The 25,284-nt window shown below is 46.8% G+C and overlaps 1 long non-coding RNA gene across 1 annotated transcript; it reads left to right on the top strand.

Moving 5' to 3' along the window:
- Positions 1 to 164: 164 nt before the first annotated feature.
- LOC121836832 lies at positions 165 to 25,284 on the top strand. The gene is made up of 3 exons (XR_006078022.1): positions 165 to 350; positions 4,362 to 4,453; positions 24,858 to 25,284. It is a non-coding gene; the product is annotated as an uncharacterized LOC121836832 (long non-coding RNA).

Here is a 25,284-nt window from a genome sequence, read left to right as displayed (position 1 = left end):
CGGAGGTGCGCTCAGTGGCAATCTCAAGCCCACATAAATATGAGTAGAAGTGTCGGCATTCACCGCTAGGTGTGGCAAAACACCGCCCAATAAAATATTACGTTATCAATCCACGCCAAGCACGCATCGAGCCAATATCGAGCCAATAGAAAATCCACGTGGTCGTCAGCAAAACAAGACGCGAGCCCGCGGGTCGCAGGTCGTCACGGGCCGCATGGACTTGTTTGAAGCGGCGGCGGTTATTCCGTGCGTGTTCCTTCGTGTGGTGCACTGCTTTGGTGGCTCACTGGTGAATGTTCTGCAGCCTGCAGCAGTCGTCAGAAACGGTGACGGTTGCCGCGCTGTTGATGGTATGTCTTGGCTCGCGGCCTTCTTTGTTTTTCGTTTTGGGAAATTGTCTCGGACACTTTCGACTGCGGTTTGACCACCTACATTTTGCATTCCGTGCACACTGCCCTGTATTTAGAGCGGGAGCTCTTATTCTCTGTTCAGCATCATGTGGGTGAGAATAAGATTTCGTGGAGACAAAAGAACCTCGTCCGATCGGGAGTTGAAACGCGCATGACAACCTGACAGTACCGTTCATCAGACGGGTCCATATCGCAAGAGCGAATGACATTTTAGCGAACGGCGACATTTGAGCGAATGGTCGTTTTAGCGAATAACGGGGGCGCGCGTTAACCCATCCGTCGCGCTGCGCTTTACGCCGCTTCGCGGCGACAGTCTGCGGCAACTCGTTACAAAAATATGAACTCATTTGGCCCACCCGAAAACGCCGCTTCGCGGCGTCCGACTATTCGCTAAAGTGTCGTTCGATGAAACGTGGGCGTTCGCTAAAACGTCATTCGATCAAGTGAGTGCCTCCCTCATCAGACAAAGCGTCCTCTCCTGCCTGTGGCCAGAGCTAATCTCGGAAGGTTTTCCGTCCCAACAACCAACATACTAGGGTTGACCTCGTGTGCACTAAGCCCCTGAACTTGTAGCGCTCGCTTTCAGTTGTGCACCACGTTGGATAGACGAGAGCAACCCATTTGATTGTGTTTCTAATGTTTCTGCAAAGACTTTCTTGCTGACAAGTTTATTTCACTGAAATAGCTGCTACAGGCACCCACATTGTAATTTCTTGTTCTGACAAAATTAGGCTTACGTGGACGTCGGCTCATAGAGAAATTTGTTTTTCTTAATTGACCTTTTTCAGAGAACTCCGAGAGAGAGGAGGAAAGGGAAAGGCGCCATTTTTGGTGGCGCCTTTGAGTCGTTCAGGCAGTCCTGGTTCCGCTTCACTTTCTACGCTATAGACCGACACGCTGTTTACAAACAAGCCCGCGTTTGCCCACACCAGGTGTGGGCACTGCGCGTGCGCAGAAACCGAATTCGCGTCAGGGGAATCTACTACGCATGCGCTGTGGCGACAACAGCGCCACCGCAGAGGCTTGACGTCAGAGCCGCGTGTTGGCCTATACATGCCTTGCAAGTGACGTCACCCTAGGGAACATCTAGGGAAGGACGGGGCCCCGCACCATACTGGTGGTTGACTTCACACCGCACGGATGCGCTTACCAAGGCGTAGGATGCTGCTAACGGCCCGGACATGCGTTAACATGCACCATATTTTCAACAAAGGTACCGTGAATTTAGAAAAACGTGTTGAGCTTACGATGATGACGTTTATCCAGCACGTGCGGAATTCTTCGGCATTGGGTGCAATTGCGCTTCGAGCAGAAAGTTTCGAAATGCCGCCGGCGAAGTTTTGACGCAAAGGGATATGCCGTTTCGTCGTTTACCCTGAGACTGGGGGGTTTTTTGAAGAACAGAAGTATGAGACCTGTCTGTTTTTTCTGATACTTCTGCTCTTCAAAAAAAGAACCCAGTCTCAGGGTAAACGACGAAATGGTTGACTTCCACCAGCTAGCCTGTACTTTGACTCTTTTCTGGATATGCCGTGTCGCCAAAAAACGAAAAAAGCTTAATTGCGCGCTTCATAATTTGACGAGCGGCTCTAGGAGTCGCTTGTAGAAAAATTGTTACGATTTTGCCAAATACTGGTAAACAACGCCATGTTACCGTCATAATCTTAACCCTGAGACAGGGATAAATCAAATAACGGTCAAGAAACTCTCATTGTCTCAGGGTTTATATTATTATGTTTCCTAACCGGCTCGCCTGCATACTTTCGCTCCTTGCAAAGGTTATCGTATCGCGGACGGCACAAACCGATGACCCGGCGGCTCGGCTCGGCGGGCCAGGCTCGCGGCTCAATTCTCGCCCGGATTCGGCCGGGAGCCCTGAAGTTGCGCTCGAAGCGTGAAAACGGCGTTATGCAACGAAGGTCAAAGGCTATATACACCACGAACGAGCAAAAGCCGATGCAAAGGCGTGCGCGAACGTAAACAACGGTAGAAAAGTGTCGCTGTTTGCCGCTATGAAGCGCGTCCCGCAAACTCGATAATCCGCGGCCGCATCTTTTTCCTGCCGCTCGTAGTTTCTCTAACTTGACGTCTACTCTGCCTCGTGGGGCATGCCGACGAAACGATCGGACGATCGTCGGGATACGGGTTAATTGCTACAGCTGAGCGCGGCGCAGTTTACCATTGCTCTCGCTGCGAAGGGCCGTCGAGTCAACCACCAGCATGGTAGATACCGGTGTTCGACGTCATGATATGACGTAGGTGCAAGGCATGTATTCTCGCGGCTTGGCTTCATAGTCGTCATGCCTCACCACTGCACAGCTGTTCAGTGGCACAAATAGCAGCAACAGTGGTTGAAATGTAACATTTTTTTAGAGGTCCAGCAGCCTTTTGCGGGTGGTGCACGAAAGCACCCGACGTCAAATACCGTGCCCTTTCTGTCTCTTTGTCTTTCAAAAGACAAAGCCTTTCGAAAGCCTTTTTTCAAGAAGCCTATGACGCGAATCCTCCGTGTCAGGTGGCCAGGTCCTCAACGTGACGGCGGGACATTCTGCTTTTAGTTAAAATACAGTAAGTGTTCACGATAGGTTGTACAACGTAATTATAATGTACCCGATACTCGAGTGAATAAATGAATAAAGCTTTCCGTTCTTTCAAGCATGCGCTATACACATTCGCGTCATGCCAAGTTAAAATTGAAAAAAAAAAAAAAAGAAATCGGTTATTGGCGAAACATTTAAAGCGTGCGAAATGGATTCAAGCCCCAAGGAGACCGAACCCTGACGGAACGCCTTGGAAACCAACAGTGAGCTCCGCTGTTTGCAGGGCCCACTTTGTTGGAGGTTTGTAAACATGCTGAATTCAAAGCGAGATTGTTTTTACCATACCGTTCCTTACATTTTGACGGTGCAGGTGAGCATTCGTGATATCAAGACCGCCTGGATTTCACACTGTGCGAGTTTATTTACACGATCCCGGGTACGGCGATGCCCCGTGCGCTCGCGCGCGCGCTACAAAGGACAGCGAAGTGACGGACGCAGTAAGCTTGCATAACCTAATTAAGCGATCTAGCAGAGCAAAATCAGCTGTTTATAGTGGCCGGGCCTCATAAACGGAGCTCTCAAGATCCTCACAAGGTGGATAATTGAGTCGGCATCGAAACTCGTCATCATCACTTTCTTTACAAAAACACTCTGCTTTGAAGGCCGACCCCTACTTCAGTTGCTTGCACGACGCCACACCGAAGTGACGATTAAGTGACTCCGAGTCGACAGTAGGAACCGATGCGGTGTCGGCGGTCTATCCATCTTTGAAGGTAGAAAAAACGAACAAGGTCGTCTGTATTGTAGACAGTAGCTTTCGTTAATCCTCGAGGGTCGTCCTCTGCCATTTCGAAGTAAAGATGCACGCAAAGCGACGACTGGCCTGGCGCTGGCGCGGACCACGGAGCGACGGTACCGGAGCCTTCAATACTGCTTCGAGCGATTCCTGCGAAGGCGTGCCACGATCGTGACCAAACTCTGAAAAAGGTCAATTATCTTTTGATCCAAAAAACGTCATGTCCTCAAACTTCACCATCCTTTCCCAACCAGTAGCATCACATTCTCTCGGAGTTTTGAGTTTTTTGCGATGCATAGAATTTTTATTCGTGCCGGAAAACATGGTCTTCTTTTCTTGGGAACGCATTGTATTTATTTACCCCTAGGATGACCTTTGGCCATGTACTTCTCACGCAATCTGTTCTAGCTGAGCTTCGGAGATTGCTAGTTCTTGCTTCAGGAATTGTGCCTCAATTTAGCAGGATCTGGACATCTTTCTTTATAAATGAACTTAGACAGTGCTGATTTGCACATGTGCATTCTGAAATGTGCCTAGATGTGGGTCGTGGCCATTTTTGGATCTGTGCAGCTGATGTCACTTTGCCTCCTACATTTCTTGCTCATTTATTTGCAGCTTCAGCTTCATCACAGTTTCATCTGACTCCTTTGAGACCTTCAAGCTTCGCTTCACTGTCCTGACTCCGACGCATGTGCGACACGTCAGTAGTGAGTACGACGCTCCAAGTTTTCAGCCCCGTCTTGGGGTGGCAGACACTATTGGGTTCACGCTGATGTGAGGAGACAAGACATATAAGGGTATAACAAGGTTGCTAACATGATATTGTTGCTGATGCTGCTTGTTCACCACACACCCAGTATTTCTGGAGGGAGTTGTTTTGGACGATCGATAGGCCCGTTCGGCTGGGTCAGGGTACAGCAATCACAGTGATGTGATTGCTGTGTCAATTGCGCCAAACTTCGCCGAGTGGCTAAGCCTACTACATCCTGCTACATTTTGCCAAAATATGGGTAATCTGCGCCAAGCCTGCGCCAAAAAGCCAATTTTGGTCGCCTTTCAAAATCGAAACTAAACTGAGTACCGTAATTGAGCATGCGTGTGTTATGTGGCGCAAGCAGCTGCCCGACAGGAAGTACCCTGCATCAATCGTCCATCCGGTCTTGCATGGTTTTCCCGCCGTCTCGCGTTTCACACTCGTCATCTCGTGGGTCACGTATCGCGTCTTTTTCAAAAATATTTTCAACCATAGACGCGGGTGTGTGTGGACGCTCCAACGCAAGCATGCCTGTACCAGCCATGCCGTCATGCTGTGAAATGAAACCAGGTTTTTGCGTGGCGGCAGTTATTTTATGAGCTCAGGCACTCGCTCCTGAAAGCAATGGCTGTGGGAAAACTATATTTGTTCCCTGTCTTCCAGTCACCGTAGTCGCGCAACGTCGGGTGTTGCCGTCGCCATGTCGCTGCAGATATGGCGCTTTCTAGAATGAAACTAAGTACCGCCGCATGTTCACCAACATTCCTGTTGTTGTTTAAATCATACCTTATTACAAAAATTCCTCTTTAGCTCAAAGACTGCTGTGTTGAAGTATTGATTTCCTAAGTTTCTCTCGGTGGGCTTTCTTTCGAAAAGGACCTCGGTACATGAAAAATTTGCTGCGAAAGAAAGTTGGTGTAGAGAAAGAAGTGAGCTAAAGCAAAGAAGGCAATGTCTGCACGCTGAACCCGCCCAGCGCGCTCGTTTGTCTCGAGTTCAGTCGTTGCACAATGCGCTCCAAGAACTTTTTGACCCTGGCTCGTGATGTCTTGCGTCAGTGCGCTCAGGTTCTTTTTTTTTTTTATGTATGTTTAGCTTTTACTTTGTTTGCCGGCCTGGCAAACACGCCGCTGGACGTTTTTTTTTTTTCTTTTTTGTCGTATGCTCACAGTTACATTTTGCATCCAATTTTGGGAATCATTTGGCGACGGAGCAGATTGGCATGGTTTCGATTTCAATCAAACGGCCGTTGTCTCCGCTCGCGCAACGAAGCACACGCAACTGCAACCCTGCCGAAGTTGCCCTCATGTGCATGCGAACATGATTGCACGACAGAGGAACCAGCCGAGGCGCGTGCAATCCATTGTTTTACGTTTGCTTACTTTTGACGAAAATCTGCCACGTCGGTGACCAGTAAAACGGTGGCAAGTGGTTTTTCGGAATTGCTCGGCAACGCCTACAGCACTGTACACTTTTGGATGTCTCAGGAGTAAAAACACAAGCAGCGAGTTCTGTCACAACACGTCACATCAGAACTCAACACAAAGTGCCCTTTGTTTGTACAGCATTTAAGACTAATACTTTTATTTTTCTAAAAATATCTGCTCCAAAAGCCACTTTTGCTGCTCCAAAACACTTCTTGGCTGCTCCAAGAGCCAGTTTTGCTGCTCCAAAACACTGTTTTGGCTGCTCCGAAAGGTGCTCCAAAATGGCTTAGGCCGATCACATCACTGGGAACACTGGAGCGATATTAGCGCCGCTGCGCCGCGGCTGAAGGTGGCCCTTATACGGCATTGTCTTGTCTTGTCGTGCTGGCAGTTGCAGTGGCAAGCAGCACGTTGCAATGGTATTGCAGCTCCTGTCCTGTTCAAAGATAATTTTTATGTAGGCAAAACTTCACAAAGAAAGGTTGCTTGTGTGCCAGCAATGAGCTAATTTAGGGAGAATATTTGACTGCAAAGTGCATCTTGCAAGGGCAAGACAGCGTCGGCTATGACATTCGCTTCAAGATAAATGCTGTTTTTTACCCCGACAGACCTCGGAGGTTCTTCATATGAACCGCCTGGACATTTATCACCCGTCCCTGCCTATTGCTTCTCTCCATCACTAATTTCCCAACTGTAATTTCTTTTTCTCCAACGCCCCGCAGGGGAGGGGGGGATCATTGTGATTGGTTTTTTGTCGTTGTCACACATTATCATCATTCTCTCTGATGGCTCGTGTGGCCCGATTAGGAATGATCGAGTCTCTCTTCCTCACAATGCCTGAAACCTCCGCACAGGAAAAGAGTTTCACTAATTAAAGGGCACTTCCTCTTCATCTTTCATGTTGGGAAAAGTGCGTAGAGGACCACGTGACCTTTCGGACCACGTTTTTCGATGTGACTTGGACATGACTGACGACGCAAGACCAATGTTGTTTGTTGCAACCAAAGTATCGGTTTCGGTATCTGCTGATGTTTAAACTAAGATTACACAAATAATATTCCACATTTCGTGAATCCGAAGATATAAGGTTGTTTAGTAGTGCTTTGGGAAATGTAATGACATGTAAGCCTAAAATTTGGGGAATTGAACGGTGGTGCCCTTTAATTCTCTCCCTCCGTGAGAAGTATGGTGCACTCAGAGTCTCTCATATAAATTTTCAGTTATTCACCTTGGTGAATCAGGTAGTCTCTAAATAGTTGTCAATGCATGCAAGTCGGTGTGCAGTATCAGCTATGATTCTCTGCCTAATTTTACCGCTGCTTTTCCCGCTTAGACGCCGCCTTTTGTAAGCATTCGGGAACAATGTTGGTGGGTAGGCTAAGTGTGCTTGGTTCTCGTTTTAATAGGGTTACTGAATATTCCAGTTTCTTTTGTTGGCAACCTCAAGGAACCATTGAATCTGCGAACATGGCAATTAAGTGTTTTTGCAATACCGATTTATGCGAAAAGACGAGGAGTCAAAAATTCACCCTATTCTCCGCACAGCCAATTTATGCTTCTCGGCATACTTGCTGAAATTATCTCTTATGAAACTATTCAAACTTCATGGCAGACGCTTTCTTTCGTGTTTAAGACACTCATGGCAGTTGACCAGTCATGGGTAAGTTACTTTTAAAAAGTAATTCGTTACAGTTAGTTTCAGAAAAAAGTAGCGAAGTTACCATTACAGTTACCACAACAAAAGAATAACTCATTACAGTTACAGTTACTTTCAAAAAGTAATGACATTAGTTTTCAGTTACTTTTCTATAACACAAAAATTAAGGAAAAACTAGTGTTTGAGAGAAAAAAAATATAGACACGAATCAGTTGGGCTTCCACCATAGCGGTAAATTCAAACTTAATAATTGATCTGGAAAATTAGTCAATATTATGAAAAGAATAAAGACAAAAATTCAACTGGATGTGTTTTCTCAGATTTGAACACGAAGACTTGTTGCCGGAGTACTCCTTGTTGCAAAGTTTGCCTACTGCGGACAAATAGTTAGCAACCGCCTTCATCACAGAAAAATACTCTGTACGCCGGCCATGCTAGTTCTTTGTTCTCATCAACATCCCTATCCTTAGTAGCACTAGCACATTGCTGGCTCGTAGACGGTTGCGCTGGGATCATGGACTCCTTTGATATATTTCAGTTCGTACCTGGCAAACCGGAAACAAGCCCTGCGCAAACAGCAGTAAATTTTGCCTCAACCGTTGAAACCACGCCGGAGTAGTGGCATTAATCAAAATACGAAACATACGAAGTTCCCTCTGCGTGTATTGTTGTTTCACGGTTGATTCACCCGATTAAAAAACGTGCGCATAAAAAAGAAAAACCGCAACAGAGATAGTACTTCAATATACTAAGATGTAAGTGTTCAGTCACAGTACAAGCAAGTGCGTAAAGATAACTACATTATTTTTTTTTATTAAACCTTCACGTGGCTATATTCAGATAGTGACTCGCGAGAAAGAACGTATTCTCAAGTTTGTGCAAGGCCAGCTGACACTCGAAATGTCGGAACAGACAATTTGAAAAGTGCAAGGAATAGCTAAATTATACTCGTTCAATGATATATTATTCAAAAAGAACTGAAAAGTAACGACAAAAGTAACGTCGTTACTTTCATCGTAACCTCAGAAAAAGTAATAGAGCTACAGTTACAAGTTACATTCTTAAAAAGTAACTTGTTACAGTTACAAGTTACCGAAAAAGTAACGAAGTTCAGTAATGCGTTACTACCCAAGACTGCGGTTGACTATGCAACAATACTTGGTACCTTCTCTTTTGGCCTTCGGCACTCCATTTTCGAAAGCAAGAGGCTGACATGACGAGCCAGGCAGCCTCCCACCTTGTATGCTCAGTCAACTGTACGCTGAACCTATAGCCCAGGTAGTGGTTGGCACAGCGTGTGTTTTTCTATTCGCTCCAACCGCAAAATGAACGGCACCTTGCAGTAAAACGCTGAACTGAATTGAACATGTCCTTTCGCAATATCTGCTTCTCTCTTTTGGCTTTTGTCATTACATGTTGTCGGCGACTGGTGTGATGGAACAATCGTCCTGGTGACACTGTTATTGTCACATCAGCGTGTTTCCCAGGTCGCTCTGAACGCAACCTACGCTCTAAGAAAAAAAGGTAGTCATATGTGACTAGCTTTCGGGTGGTAAAAAGTTGTCCCAAATATAACGCCCCTAGGGTAAAAATGACGACCCCACACATAGTCAAAAAACAGGTAGTCAAATTTGACTACCCCTTAAAGCAACATGGCGGCCGGTTAGCGAGGCTTGAATTCCCCGGTAAAGCCTAGCGAAGAGCACGAATTTTCGGCTGAGTGAGAAAATAGGGCGCATGCGCCTATTCGGGGTCTTCCAAGCGCCATCAGACACTCTAAACATCCGTCCCCAGACACCGGTATTGTACCTATATCCTGTAAGGATGGCAGTGTGTGTGCCGGAATAGTCGCGATTGCCTCCGACCGCATCTCGCTAGATTTACTATTTTTAGCACCGGCGGAGTACGCTCAAAAAAGAAATTGTTATGTGAGGAATGGGCATGCTGACTTTATTGAACACAACGTATGCTTGTCGTATGCGGCGATGAATCGCTGGGCACCTTCATTGACACCGACAAGGCGTTCAACTCGCACAAACGGTAACGCTATTTTTTTTAAAAATTTCTATCTCTTTTTGTTTGGGCCTACCTCTACCGACATGGTTATCCATTCGTGCGCATGTGTCTGCACTTCGCAGCTCTTCGACACAGAACGAGCATTTAGGTGACTGAGTGGCACAATTATTGATTGTTATCAAACTGAGAGACAGGTACGTAAGGGAGGCCAGTGGATTGCAGGCCAGCTATTTTGGAATATACAAATAGCAGAAGCGCGTACTGCAATGTTTACTCGTCTATCATTTTTATATAGCCTATGTTCTTGTCATGAGCAACACTGGATCTCTCCGCTGCCACCATGTCGTAGTCGAGACAGGTTAACGACGACAACTGGTTTATTGCATACAATACGTTGTCTTGTGGGCTGTCGGGCTGGTGGCATGGATTACATGATGGGCCTTGTCTGCTAATTCTCTTTCGCATATTTTTGCTGGTGCTTGCCTCATGAGGTGCTGTGCTCGGGGGTGGGCTCCGGTGTTGCCCACAGCAGTTCTAAATCACTATAGAAAAAAAAACAACAGAAACAGGGTGACAAGCCTGTAACAATGTAGCAAAGAGATGTTTTAGGCTGGCTTGACACGAAAAATCTTTTTCAACATTTTGACATCGCAAGAAGCGCAATTATGGAACGTTCACGGTCTAAACCAACAAGCATGCCCCACCAAAGGATTGAGGATCCATTCCACCACCTGGCCATGGTCTGACGAGCAGATGAAATCTTGTTGCATTTCGAAGTCGCAATAGCTGCAATTCCAGTCTCTCGAGTTCACGAGCAGCAACTGCTGAAATAGCGACCTGCTATTTTTGCTATTATCACCATCAAAAATACAATTTGTTCATGCTGTATAGACCCAAACTTTTAGAGTGATAACATGCAACTATGCCTATGTCTTGCTGAAGCACCCGGAACCATAAGTTACAAAACCAGAAAAACGAAAACAATCAAATTTTGTTGTCAATTAACCTTCTGACCCTGCAGAGATAAGGAAATTGAACTACAAGCATACACAGATAAATAAATGGGTTTAATATCTATCTTAAATGAATTGCTATATTTTTATTGTAAATGTCCCATTCTCACTAGCACATCAAACAGTCATTAAAATGTGACAGAGGCATCTTGGGACGTTTGGGATGCGAGCCACCTCACCACGGTGTTCTAAAAAAGCATGAGGTCGGCTTCCAATTTTCAGTACCCCCTTCTTTGTTTTCTCGTCGTACAAGTTATTTTTACGGTGGCTATCTGCACACATTCTCTAATATCTCTGAGCATTGGTTGGCCTACCCTATGAGGATTTTAAACCAGTTATTAACCCTTTGATGCCCAAACTACTTTCCCGATGAAACTTTCTGGGTTAATTCAAAACAAGTAAAAAAACGATTTGCAACAAAAATAAAAAAATTGGCTTTAATGGTTATGCTTTTGTGGAATGTTGCTCCTGAGCTACATTGGGCATTCGGGACCACTACTTAGTGTGAAATGTCATGAAGCAGTTTCTGCTGGGGATCAGGCAGAGATGCACGTTGCACTTGCTGCAGTAGAGGAAACTGAATCCTTTTGAGCAGGACCTAGAGCGTTGCCTTTTTTTCCCAATGACTGGCCAGTGCTGAACACCGTCGTACCGAACATTGTCCACCGGCTTCTGCATTCTTGGATGCTTAGCGTTTTGATTTGACGATGCTTCGTCCTCTGAACGAGACTGCCGTTTTTGTTTATTGGCATTTCTCAAGCCAAGCGCCTCAGCCACATGCATCCTGAAACTTAGCAGCGAAAGTGGCTTTCGGGTGTCTGTCGCCTTGCAATGACGCTTGTAGAGCAACCAGGCATTCACGATGGACACATCAATGATCCAGTAGAGGATCCTCATGTACCACTTTCGTGACTTGTGGTCGGTGCAATATAACTCGATGAGCATATCTGCGAGGGCGACACCTCCCATTGAGTCATTGTACTCTTTTACTGCAATTGGTCGAGTCACTTCTATCTGTTTTTTCTTTGTTGCTCCACCGAGTGCACTTGTCAGTAGGCTGAACGCTAGCGTAACTTGACATCAACTGTACAGTTGCATTGTCGAGCCACTAGATGACTTGAACCCCACTTTCAGCATCTAGTTTGTAGTCCACGGCACCCTTACCTTGACTTTTTAGCTCAGAGTCCAGAGCCAAGGGGCATTTTTCAGTTCGGTCTGACCTGACAGTTCCCACCGACAGGTAGCCCTCTTTTTTTAGATGGTCAACCAGATGCAAACTGGAAAACCAGTTGTCGAAGAAGACTTGGTGGTTTATCCCTTATGGCAGGTCCCTGACAAGATCAAGAACAATATCTCCAGAGATCCCTAATCCATGGTCCGTTGCAGTGCCTTTACCTTCATAAATGACAAAATCGTGCATTATGCCCAACGAGCTGGCCCTCGTGAACCTTGAAGCCCCATTTTTGTGGCTTCGCTTTGATGTACTGCTTCATCTGGCTGCGGCTCTTGAATGGTATGATTTGCTCATCGATGGTTTGGTTTTCTTCTGGTGGCACCAGTCTTAGGTTCTGTCGGAGCGCGTCTATAATGGGATGGACTTTGAAGAGCTTGTCATGTCCCTCGCTTCCTTTTGGTTTCTGCTCCATGTTGTTCATGTGTAAAAAGCAATTTATCTCCTCAAACCTGTTCTGGCTCATCAGGTCTGCAACAGGTGCATATCTTGTCCCACCCTGCCAGAACATTCTGAACTGCAGCATTTTTATAACACCATAGAGCACAAGGATAGACAAATACTTCCTCATCTCTTCGCCAGTAACACCCAAACTCTTGCCAGACTGTTGCACACTGTAGAGGTTTGTTTCAAATGTGAGTCTTTCGCACATCATTTCATCAAAGAACTTCGCAAAGTACTCGTATGAAGTGGGAAGTTCTTCAGGTGGGGGTGGCAATGATCCTTTCCACTCATGATCAGTGAACACAATGTCATCTCGTATCCATTTTGTAGAATCCTTTCTTTTTGATGCCATCCGGGCTTGTAGGGGAAACTGACGGCTTGGTTGATAGTGTCTCTGATGGCCTGTGTGGTATGCATGCTTCCTCTTGAGCGTTCATCGAGGTATCAATGTCCCTCACGACTTCCAAAGGGCAGAGATTAATAAACTGAAGGTCAGCCGCAGGGTCATAGTCAGGGTCATCGGGATCACTGTCAATCTCCATATCAGAAATATCCCCATGAGGCAAAAATATTAGCTCTTGAATTTCTTCTTCAGTAAGGTTTCCATTTCTTCTGGTACCACTCATCTGGACAGTAAAAAATATTACACTGATATATTTTATTAAACTATTTTTATCAATGAGAATGTAACTATTACAGTATTTAAATATTACACTGAATATCCATACTGTATATGGCGATATAACAACATACATCGAAGTAAGACTGAACCACGAAGATCTGAACCACTAGTAACACGAACGCCCAATGTAGCTTCAGAGCTACAAAAGTTTGTGTTCCATTTAGGGTTAGCCAAACCAGACAAAAACTAATATATTCGTTGATGAACGTTTTCCGTTATGAGTTGAGATTGCATTGAGACGCTTATTTGTCTCGAAGGACTATTGGGTAATATTATACTTACATTGGCGGAGCATTAAAAAAAACGTGGCTGTCGACGCAACCAAGTTGGGGTATAGAATAAAATCAGGGCGCGTGCTGCCATCTATGTTGTAGGTGGCGAAACACAAGGTGTTGCATGAGAGCTACAATGGGCATTCGCAGTTTCCGGCGTCTTTGGTATGTAGAAAAAAAATATGCTTTGGAGTGTTGCTCCTGAGCTACTGTGGGCATCAAAGGGTTAAAAAATCAATTTATGAAGTTTGGCAGTTAGAATGGAGTCAAGAAACAGACACTACCCTTAGCGAAAAATCGGGGTTCTTAAAGTATACTTTATTTGCACTTCCAAAAGTATGCTTGATGCTCTAAATTGGCCAATTTCTAGTATACTTCTGACCCACTTCAAAAGTAACATTTCGGCATCCTTTTAGGAATCTTCTGGCATTCTTGTAGGCGGCGTTTTAGTATATTTCTGACATACTTCAAAAGTAACATTTTGCCATCCTTTTAGGATTCTTCTGACGTACTTCAGAAGTAACATTTCCCCATCCTTTTAGGATTCTTCTATCATACTTGTAAGAGGCGTATGCTTTTAGGAATCCTTTCAAGGGCACTTCTGATCAGCATTTTAGTATGCTTTTAAGCAGGCCTTTAGTATTATAATGTGTACCCCAGATTAAACTTGGAAGCAGGCTTCCAAATATAATCGGGGGTACACTTAGTGGAGCTTTTAAAGTGTTTGACCTATCCCTGACGGATTCCAGATGAGGATATCTATAATATTACATTGATTTAGCAATTGCAGTGGTTTGCACTTATCGCAACTAAAATGCATTACGTTACAGGCTTTAATGTAGATGAAGAGTTCAAAGTGATGACAGATTAAAAAACTTTTTATTAAACATCTTTCAATAGAATGAACGCATATTGCTTACAACAAATACACTTACAATGGAACAAAAACATAATACTTGTACTGGCTTTCAAATATCACAGATGCACTTAAAGGGAAGCTAAAGAGGTTCTTAATAATAATAGTAATAATATAATAATAATAATTCTTTATTTTGTGTGCCCACAAACAACTTTTTAGCTTCCACTGTGGTGCTCTAAAATACTAAAATACAAATACTGCAAAAACTAAAATACTCAATACAAATACCACGAAAAAAAGGAAAAAAACTCCATTCTAGGCAAAAGACATCCATTCACGAACAGGCAAGGTAAATTTCGGAAGAGACGTGAAAATATTCAGGTGATGTCCCTTATTGAAGGCCAATTGAATCCGTGACAAAGGGGATACAAGGGACAAGCAAGATGGATAAAACGTTAATACATCCCGGCTGGCTCTTGATGGAATATGGAAGTCAATGGATAGGAGTAAATCCATTGACCTGACGTGACCATGAACAACTTTATGAAGAAAAACAAAATCTCTGTACTGCCTCCTCACGTCAAGTTTATATAATGCAAACCGGTGAAGTAGCTTTTCATAATGATAGAAAGACCTCCTTCCAATATAGCGGTCATACACAATTCTTATCAGCTGCTTATGTACATTTTCGATTTCCGTTGCCTGACCAGGAGATAATAAATTCCACATGTATGTATGTATGAAAAACTTTATTAAAGGTATATCATGAGGGAGGTAGTTTGAGGTGGCCCGGAGGGGGCCATTTCTCACAAGCACTAGGTGGACTCCTCAGTACAGGAGCCCATTGGCGACTGCCGCGGTTCGGGCTCGGTCAACCAGGGCCTTCTGGCCCTCCAGGTCGGAGCAGTCAAGCAGGGCTGCCTCCCAGTCCTCCCGGGTGGGGTTGGGTTTTGGGACGAGGTTCGGGGTTGATTGGCATGCCCACACCATGTGGAAGATGTCCGAAGACTTCTCCGCACAGTGCGGGCATTTTCCTGTATAAGCAGGATCAAAGTGTTTTAAAACTGCCGGGCACAGCAGGGTTTTGGTGTAGAGACGGAGGAGTGTGCGTTCCTCCGCCTTTGTAAGGCCCTTACAGGGCTTAGGATAAATTGCGTGGCCGAATTGGTATAATTGAGTAATTTCTCGAAAAGTGAGGGCTGGATTTGGTTCGGGATCCATTTCGGAAGGGTCTGAAGGCGTTGCCCGGAGAGTGAGCGCGCGGGCGGCGGCGTCTGCCGTTTCGTTGCCTTCGAGGCCCATGTGAGCAGGAGCCCAGGCGATCGTTCGAGACGCGGGGGCCCCGAGGTAGTCGCTATCTTTAAGGATGCGATACGCAAAGAGAGGAATGTACCCCTGTTCAATATTTCTGCAGGCCCCTCGCGAGTCGGTGATGATGACTCTCGAGTCCTGGTCTGCGGCGGCTAGAGCGATGGCGATCTCCTCCGCATGTGTTATGTCTTTAGCTCTGAACGTAAGGCCGTTCACCAGGACGTTTTGGTGGACGACTGCAGCCGTGTACCTCCCCCCATGGTGAGGGCCGGAGGCGTCCACATAGAAGATTCCGGGTTTGGACCCATAGTGGCGGGCCAGTGCCTCCACCCGCGCAAGGCGCCTGCCACTGTGGTCGTCACGTGTCATGTTGGCTGGAAGAGGGCGCATGTGCAGGGCGCATCTCCAGACTTCGGGTATGCGTACGCGCTCTTCTGTCAGTGTTAGGTGATGGATGTGTAGTCGGGCTAATAGGTGGCGTCCCGACGACGTCTTTGAAAGTCTTGTATATTGATTGGTCAAGTGTGCCTCCTGGAGCTCCGCGAAAGTGTTTACCATCCCCAGGCCCATGAGGCGCTGGTTGGACGTGTTCATCGGGAGATCGAGGGCACGCTTGTACATCTTTCTAAGAAGCACCTCAAGGGCGGTCTCGTCAAACTTGCGCAGGTGGAGGTAAGGAGTCGAGTAGAGGACTCGACTGGTCACAAACGCGTGCGCCAGCCGCAAGGCGTCTTGGCACCGTAACCCCCCGCGTTTGTTGGAAACACGGCGAACCATTCGGCCCACCTGGTCCCCCACCTTGCGCAGTTTAGCCAGTGTTGTATCAACCCGCCGATGTTTGTGGATAAAGAGACCAAGCACTGTAATCTCATCGTGTTCGGGTATCGGGCCGCTGGCCAGGGATAATTCCATTTTGGTGGTGCACTTAGGCGACGGGCGAATGTGCACAAATTCGGATTTGGACGTGGAACATTGAAGGCCGCAGCGGCGGGCGTAGGCGTCCACGATCTCCGCCGCTTGCTGCAGGTTGGCCTCAATGTCTCCCACCGACCCGTGTTTGGCCCAAATGGTTATGTCGTCGGCGTACAACGCATGCTGGACGCCTTCGACTTTCGCCAGTTGAGCCGGAAGTTTCATCATGGCCAGATTGAAAAGTAACGGCGAGAGGACCGCGCCCTGTGGTGTTCCTCTCGTTCCCAGTTGATAGGGGCCGTGTTCTTCGTCTTCTATTCGGATAAAAGATTGTCGATCCGAGAGAAATTGCTTGATATACTGAAAGGTGTTAGGTCCACAGTTGGTCTGGGAAAGATGGTGTAGGATAATTTCGTGTGTGACGTTGTCGAAAGCCCCCTGCAAGTCTAGGGCGAGTACTGCCTTATCGTTGAGGGGGCATTCGACAGGGTTGAGAATTTCTCGGTCGAGCTGAAGCAGAACATCCTGCGCGGACCGGTGCTGGCGGAAACCGAATATGGTGTCTGCGAATACATTTTGGTTTTCCAGAAACCCAGACAGCCTGTCCCGCACCATGGTCTCCATCAGCTTTCCCGCACAAGACGTCAGGGAGATGGGGCGGAGGTTGTCTGTGTTTATGGCTTTGCCGGCTTTTGGAATGAAGGTTACCAGGGCGGTCTTTCATTCGAGTGGGATGGGTGCCTCACCAAGCCAAATAGAGTTGATGAAAACGAGGAGGGTTGCATAGGCGGGGTCGGGAAGATTGGCAAGCAGTTTCACAGTTATCATGTCCCGGCCCGGTGCCGTTCCTCGTTTCATTTTAGCTAGGGCCGCCTTCAGGTCGTGCAGCTGGAACGGCTGATCCAGCTCCGCGTTCTCTGAACCCGCATACGAGTACGCAGGCCCTCGGGGGCCCTGTTGGGTGCAAAGGTATTGGTCGCGTAGTGTGCAAGCTAATTTTGAGATATCTCCATCGAAGCTATGAATAGCTCGTTGGAGATGTTTTTGTGTCTCGGCGCGGGTTTGAGTCGGGTCAATTAGGGCGCGGAAGAGGCGCCACGGGCTCCGGCTAGACATTTGTCTGGCCGCCGTGTTACAGCGGTCCACCCAGTTCGAGTCGGCGAGTTGGACCGCGTACTCTGCCGTTCGCTGGGTGAGCTCGGCGATACGAATTTTGAGCTTTCTATTATGTTTTTGGCGGCGCCATCTGCGGACGAGGCTGTGCCGCGCCTCCCAGAGGCGCAGAAGGTGGTTGTCCACCTCCGGCGTTGCCTCCGAGAGTTGAATATGGGTTTCCGTCGAACGGAGGTGTGTAACCAATCCTTGTGCCCACGCGTGGTATCCTTGTTCGTTGATGGAGGCCGAATTGATATAGCTTTGCCGGAACTTATTCCAGTCGGGGAGTCGAGCTTGTGCGTGGGGTCTTGCCAATGGTTTAGTCCTTATGGTGATATTGATAAGGCAGTGGTCACTACCAAGGGTTTCCTCGGTGTTGGCCCATTCTGCGTGTCTAATGTTTTTCGTAAAGGTAAGATCCGGACACGTATCCCGGGTCACAGAGTTACCCCCACTCGCGTTGGATACGCAGGGTCGGTGTGGAGAGTCAGGCCCAGGGTGGACGCAAGTTCCGCTAGCTTGCGTCCCCGCTTCTCCTCACGAACGTACCCCCAGAGCGTACTAGGGGCGTTGAAATCGCCCACAATCACGAGGGAGTCCCTGCCCGCAGCCTTTAGAGCGCGGCTAAAGAGTGCTGCGAACGTTACATTTTTGAGTCTGGGGGAACAGTAGATATTGAGTATGTGAAGGGGTGCATCTTGTTTCTTGAGCGGAAGGAGTGTCACCATCACATACGAATATTCAGTTTGAAGTTCCAAGTCGACTAGATTAGCCGTATAATTTTTATGCACACAGACGCAGGAAGAGGGGTCCTGCTGGAAGGTGATATAGTTTGTAAGAGTGGCGCCGCTCCCTGGCTCCTGGAGAGCAACCACCGCAGGAAGCGAGTCGAGAGTTGAAAGGAAAAGTCGGAGATTCGCCCGCTTTGCGCGGGAGCGGAAGCCCCGGCAATTCCACTGGACAATTTTGACGGGGGTGGCCGAATTGGTTCTTGGGGAGCGCCTGATCTTAGGGCTGCTCGCCATGGTGAGTTAGGCTAAGGAGGGATGGTAGTGACGCTGCTCCGGAGCCAGCACTCGCGGGGAGGGGGGCGTCCTCCAAACCGGAGAGCGAGCAGCTGTCGTCATCGTCTACATCTGGGGCGCGTCTAGGTTTGAGAGGGCGGCCGGATACGTCCCTGTAGGGACCGCCGGGCCTGCGCGAGGGGCGCAGGGAGTGCGCAATTCGTTGGGCAATCATCGCGGGGATTGTCTCTTGCAATTTGGAGATGGTGTTGACCATCATTGGGATTCGGTTTTCAAAGGCGGTGAATCGGGCGTCAATCGCCGCGAAGCGGGCCTCGAAACGGGCCTCAAATGCGGCCGCCGCACTTGACGCCGCGTTCGGCGCCACGAGCTCACTCTCCATTTCCTCAGCCGCGGGGGGGGAGGGGGGAGGAGGACGCTGGTTCATTTTGGATTCCAATTCGTTAATTTTCTTCAGCAGCTTCTCGTTTTGGGCCCTGAGGGCTGCTATTTGATCTTGCTCGGCGCTGCGCGCCCTTGGGGGGGGAGTGAGAAGTGGGGAGGAGGAGCCAGCCCTACCCGAACCGCTCACCTGATTCCCGTTTTTGACGGCGTCGACCCAGGACCCGGTCTTGCCACGCTTCTCCGCCGCTCGTTTCTCCAGGCCGCCGTGTGGTGGCGACTCCGTCGACGGTCGCTTTCCAGCACCTCCCGTAGGTGGCGCTGGCTTCGTGGTGTTAGAGGTTTCTCGGCGAGACTGGTCGCCGGGAGGCCCAAGATGGCGCCTTTTCTTCTTGGGCGCCATATTCTTTTTTCCTCCCGTCTGGGCGGCCATCTTAGGTGTGCGGAATTTCGCCGCACAGTCGCGAGAGTTGGTGGCATGGGCGCCACCGCACACAGAACACCAGGGAACACAGTTATGAGGGGCCCGCACCCCCTCCACTAGCGGAGCTTGGAGTCCGCAGAGTCCACACGTGTTCGGCTGCAGGTTTGGGCATGCATCCGCGCGATGCCCGACGGCCCCACACTGGCCGCAGGCCGGGATAGTTTTGTAATAGTTTTGCACAGAGACGACCATGTTGTCATAATGCACGTAACGGGGCTTCTCTTTACCCGCGAAGGTGATGCGTGCCCTGTTGGATGTGCCGAATTTTCGGATTTCCACAATGGTACCGGCGCGCCAGCACACTCGGTGTTGAAGGGTTTCCGTGGTGTCTGTGTTACGGACCACGATCACTCCGTGGCATGTGTTGCCGCCGTCCTGTCTCAAATAACCCTGAAGCGGGATTGAGTCCTTCTCAGTGTTGACTACAAAATCCCCGATGAGCCGGTCGGCCGCCTTGATGTCCGGGGTATGCACGATGATGATGTTTTGGTCTCGCGAGGGCAGAACGGAGATGGCGCGGGCCCGTTCCGGTCCGAGGTACGCCGAGATGGCGGTTCCGTAGCCGGTTTCCGTGAGCACCTCGTGAAGAGAAACACGTTCTCGGGGCTTGAGCACTATAACGTAGTCTTCGGGATCGGGTTTGGGCATTGGGCGCGGCTTCCACTTCGTGAACGCCTTGCCCTTGCTTCCCGTGGCGCGTGTCGCGGGAGCATTCACTTTTCCGACCGACAAGCCGGGGGCCGTGGTGTCGCCGGGCGTCGCCATCTCGGCTTTGTCCTGTGAGCGGCGTGCAGCCGCTTGAAGTAAAGCTTGACTCCGAATTTCCGGAAAAACCGTCGGGCTTGCGTCATCGGTGGTGGGGACCGAAGCCCACGCCATCGCCTCAGGGTCGTAGCCGTGTAATGGGAGCGCGGAAGTCGACATTTTTTCCTCGGAGGGCCGACTCTACCCGCCTCTCGGCGGGCGTCTTCCACATTACTGACCCAAATTTCAACCGTGATCTAACTAGCTACTTAAACAAATGCACCAAACAAGAAGGTGATGAGAACCGCCTACATAACCGAGAAATAATGCCTAACACTCTTAACACAGCATTAACAGTTATAGACACGTGTTCTTCAAAAAACAGTGAACTGTCAATACGGACTCCAAGATCCCTTACAAAAGATACCCGGGGTATCAAGGCGCCTTCAAGGTTGTAAGAAAAAGAAATGAATTCATGCTTTCTAGATAGTACAATATGTTTAGTTTTCTCGGGATTAAACAAAAGTGCTTTTGAAGCACCAATTTGAAACATGTCCTATGTCAGCTTGAAGACGAGTGCAATCCAATACTGACCTCATACTTAAAAATAGTTTGACATCATCAGCAAAGAGAATAATTTTTGCGTCACCAACACAGGAAAAGAAAAACGAGTTAGAGGTGAATTCTAGAGTAGTTTTATCCCGTGAATCTGAATATCAGGTTTGTTTTTCCCAAAGGTGTAACTAAACGTGAGAAAACACGAAAATTCTCCGACCAGTCGTTATGCATACAGAGGGCTTTCACAAGCGCCAGGCGCATTCATGTAGATAGCGTGTGCAATTGCAAGCTTGCCAGGTATATTTCCTCGCACCGACACCATGCAGTCACAACGTTTTTTTCCGACCTTTTTGAAAATACCAAGAGTTCGCGTACGTAGCTTTGGTAGGCGCTAAAGACGTGTGAGAGCGGAGATTCCGAAAACTGTATATGACGTCACACTCTGGAAAGGAGGGGCTTCAGCGGTACTTTAAAAACTATTTTCTGCAGCCTCCGTGCACCAAATTAAAAAATGATCTCAATATTCGTGATTCTGGAGGCTAAATTAAAATGATTTAAGTGTTTTTTCTCAAATACAGAACCGCTTCAGTTTTCCTTGAAAGCTTTAAACATGCTCTTTAGAAAAAAATAAAATAATTACAAACTAATATGCTGAAGAAAAACAAGTAAAAAAGGTATTGCACCTGTAAAAATAAAACCTACAATAATTACCATCTACCATGACTGAAGTAACATTCCCTTCATGATTGAAGTAAAATAAATGGAAAAAAAGGTATTTCACCTGTTAAAATAAAACCTACAGTAATTACCATCTACCATGACTGAAGTAACATTCCCTTCATGACTGAAGTAAAATAAATGAAAAAAAAAAGGTATTGCACCTGTTAAAATAATATCTAAAATATTAACAATCCATCAGATTAAAAGGGAAAAAAAAAGCCAATGCACAAAATGAATGAAAACGATAGCTAATTTTTTCATTCTGCAGATTTCTTCGCTGTGTTTGAGGCTTTCTTCTGAGTGTAGGAAGTGTTGCTACACTTCCTTTGCTAATATTCCTTGACCGACTTCCGAGTTTCCCCCGGGGAACTTAGCTGTAACAAAAGCTGAAACGAGAAGACAAGAGACAATTAAGAAACTTGCCCTTTATATCTGGTTAATACTAAATAATTATACTTAATGTACACATAATTTCAGCAAATTTCACAAAGAGGAACCAACAAATAGAAAGCTAATCATCTAAATATATTGAGCACGGGGACCAATGACCACGTTTATTGGCAACTGTGAAATATTGCTGCTGTGAAATAATCCAGAACAAGGCAATTCGTCTATTTGCAATGCATTAATTAAAGGGATCATGAAACAGTTTTACTGTTGAAAGAGTCTGGAGCTCGTTACTTGTATTTCTTTCACCTTATCACAAGTATGAGAAAACACACCACGATCCCGGAAAATGTTGCAAGCGCGCTGCATAATCAGAAAGGAAAAAAAGGGTCAATTTTCCTTCATGCAGCTTATGGTGGCAACATGAACTACTGGCATAACGCCAATAGTGGTCGAGTTTGCGAGTTGAGCAGGTATCTGCCCAATCTGAAGCTAATGTTTTCATTGTTGTCATTCACACAAAAATAAATACATCAAAAACCTTATTGGCTTTTGATGTTTTTTTGTTGTTTTTTTGTACACCAAGTTTTAGTGGTGCAATCTACCCGAAGTCAACAAGGGCATTCATTTTCTCCCCACTTCTGCCGACCAAGCGTGACCTTCAGCACAAAACCGGATGTCTCCAGCTTCCCCATCTGGCCCCCCCTTCATGTCACACGCATGTGACCTGGAAAGGACTTTAAAGGTTAAGGGGCCCCCCAAACTTGAGTCTATTTTAGTTTTCTAAATAATAACTAGTGCACCTTGGAAAAAATTGTTTTCTTGTCTTCACTGTACATGTGACGGAAAGCCAATGCCGCACTTATTTGGCCGAAGTCTTAAGATTTCATGACCCCTTTGAGAGCCTGCAAATATACATTTTTTGCAACAGGGACTTTCAAACTTTCTGATATCAGCGAACACAAATTTCTTGTTATTGTTAGCCAAGGAGCCCCTTCCACTTTTGGCATTGTTGCAATTGAGCAGTGCAGAAGTCTAGAGGCCTTGTAAACAATAACTTGCAAACTATGGAGTGTTTAACACTGGTGTAAAAAGAATTGAGGAAGCTCAGATGCTGAGAGAACCCTAGGGATACTGTAATAGGAACCCTGTTTGAGAACTTGTGCTTAAGGATATTTGGCTAGAAAATCAGAGATAGCATAGGCTAACAATAATTTTGACCGAATAGCTGACCACATTTTTTTATGATAATTCAGGGTTTACTGATGCAAAACCAACAATTAATGTACCAAACAATTAATTAAAAAAAAAACAACTAAACAAGCCGATGGATTTGAAATATTCAGCAGCCTAAAGCTTGCATAAAAAGTCAGCTGTCTTCAGAAAAGCATACACAAGAAAACAATCCTAAAGGTTCATTAAATTTGATCGCTGATATACATCAGCGACCAAAAGGTAATGTTGAAAAAATTGGCAGTTTGTATTTTTTATAAATTGTTTATCCAAGCAAAAGTGACGAAAAACACGTCACCTGGCCCCAAAAAACTGCTATTCCGCTTCGTAATCACTTAGAAAAAACCAATTATTTGCGACCTGCAGCCTTGCGGTTACGGGAACTACGGTGATAGCGCCTCTGGGAGACATGCGGAAGTCAACAAAAACCTGTCCCCCTCCGCTGCTATAGACCATTCATTAGGGTCATACCAGAGAGGGTAATAAAGAATAAAATGCCCTCCCCCACTCAGCCCGCATGTCGTCTGCTCCACCGAGTGGGCTGTACCTGGCATCCGGCTGGCGTGCAAACTCTGTTCAAAATCGCGTCATTTTGAAAATTTCAAGCGCAGATGCGCAGATTTTGGTATGCCAGTTATCGTGTAATACTATGCTAGATAAAAAAGACTAACAGGTAACAGCGATTGCGCTGTTACCTGCGTGGAAATAAAAAGATAGGGGAAACTGTGTCAGATTGGCCAGTCTCTCCGGGAAAAAGTAAATCTGGTTGCTGTATTTTTTTTTACTATACGAAGTTCGTACTGGTGTAGGCCTCTAGCGACCATGAGTGGAAATCTGAAATAGTAAATAAAAACGTGCTCTCCTGCCGCAATTTACGCAGTAGTTGAGGGTATAGTACTGCCGGCTGACTCAACTGCTGTTTAAGTAACGGAAAAAGATATGCTAGTTAATCATTTACCGAAATAGAACAAAAGAGAGCTATAGGCTGATTTTGGAGTAACCATAACTATTCTAAGAAAGCGATCCACTTCACAACGGCAGCCACGAGCGAAAGTTCGATGTTCCGTACAGCCCGCCGGTACAGCCCAAAGATGGAGAATGGCAACCTCCAGGTTTGTTGTCTGCTAGCGGAGTCGAGCGCGTGCTCTCTCTCTCGTTTTACCCCGCCGAACCCGCTGAATTTCCCGGCTGTACGGAGAGGGTGCTGCTGTTGAACGAAATAGTGCCACCCAGAAAGCGCTAAATGGAATGGTCTATACTCGCCGACAGCTCCGTGGCGAAACCACTTTTGTGTTCATCGCTCGCCACGACCTTCGACGATGCTAATCCTTTAAAAGTCGACAATCGCGGAAGAAGCGGCTGGGGTCTCCGAAGCGAGAACACAAACGGAAACTGCGTGATCCCCCAGAGTATGTCACTCGAATGGCAATGTGGAGAGTTAAGAAGCACTTTGACTGTCGATTTGTTACATCCTTTTAAATAAAAACTAGAGCTCGCAAGAAATTACGGTGTTCTGTTCGTTCCATAGGTGACACAGATTAGTTTCCGCAGTTAATCGCCCATAGTCTGAAAATCGTTGCACCGCCCCTTTAAGCCGATTCAACATAAGAGTGAATTTTAATCTCAGCAAAAATTAAAGTATGCTAAAGCTGGGGCACATTATTGGAAACTGGAAGTGTAACACAGACGTAATGATGTATGAAGAAGACAAATACCTGAACATTAGCCAAAAAAAAAACATCCATGAGCACCGAGACACAAATCAAATATGTGTCAAAAGTGTAGCCTTAGCAGTTGTTCCAGTTAAGCTTGATTGCAATAGTGCCTTGCCATTTCTTCTTTACAGAAATTTACTCACCTATCAAGTCCCTCACTCCCTCTTCGGGAAGCCTCCCCTTCGCTGCAGAACCAGTCAGGCAGCAGTTCGTAAGGGCCTCCGTCCCAAACACTGCGACCGCAAGGTCCTGTGTGAAGATTGACGGCTGCTTGCACTCTACAAGTTTCAGGTGTGCCTCGGGAACAACGATGTCTCCAAAGGATGTCTGAAACATTGGGCCAGTTGGTTCATTGTATTAAATGTTTAAAAGTGCCAAAAATAACAAGGACTAAGACAAAGGTAGACAACACAAGGCACACTCACAACAGTTGTTTATTTGGAAAGAACATTAACTACAGTCTAAGCTCCTTATAACAGACCTCAATTTTGACCAAGATTTTGGTCTGTTGTAAAAGGAGTAGGCTGTATGCAGATATGAAGTTGAGTCAATGGCGCA

This window comes from Ixodes scapularis, unplaced genomic scaffold, assembly GCF_016920785.2.
Source record: "Ixodes scapularis isolate PalLabHiFi unplaced genomic scaffold, ASM1692078v2 PGA_scaffold2__306_contigs__length_199485367, whole genome shotgun sequence".
Lineage (NCBI taxonomy): Eukaryota > Metazoa > Arthropoda > Arachnida > Ixodida > Ixodidae > Ixodes > Ixodes scapularis.
The sequence above is the reverse complement of the archived record's forward strand: the minus strand, read 5'-3'. Positions and strand labels throughout refer to the sequence as shown.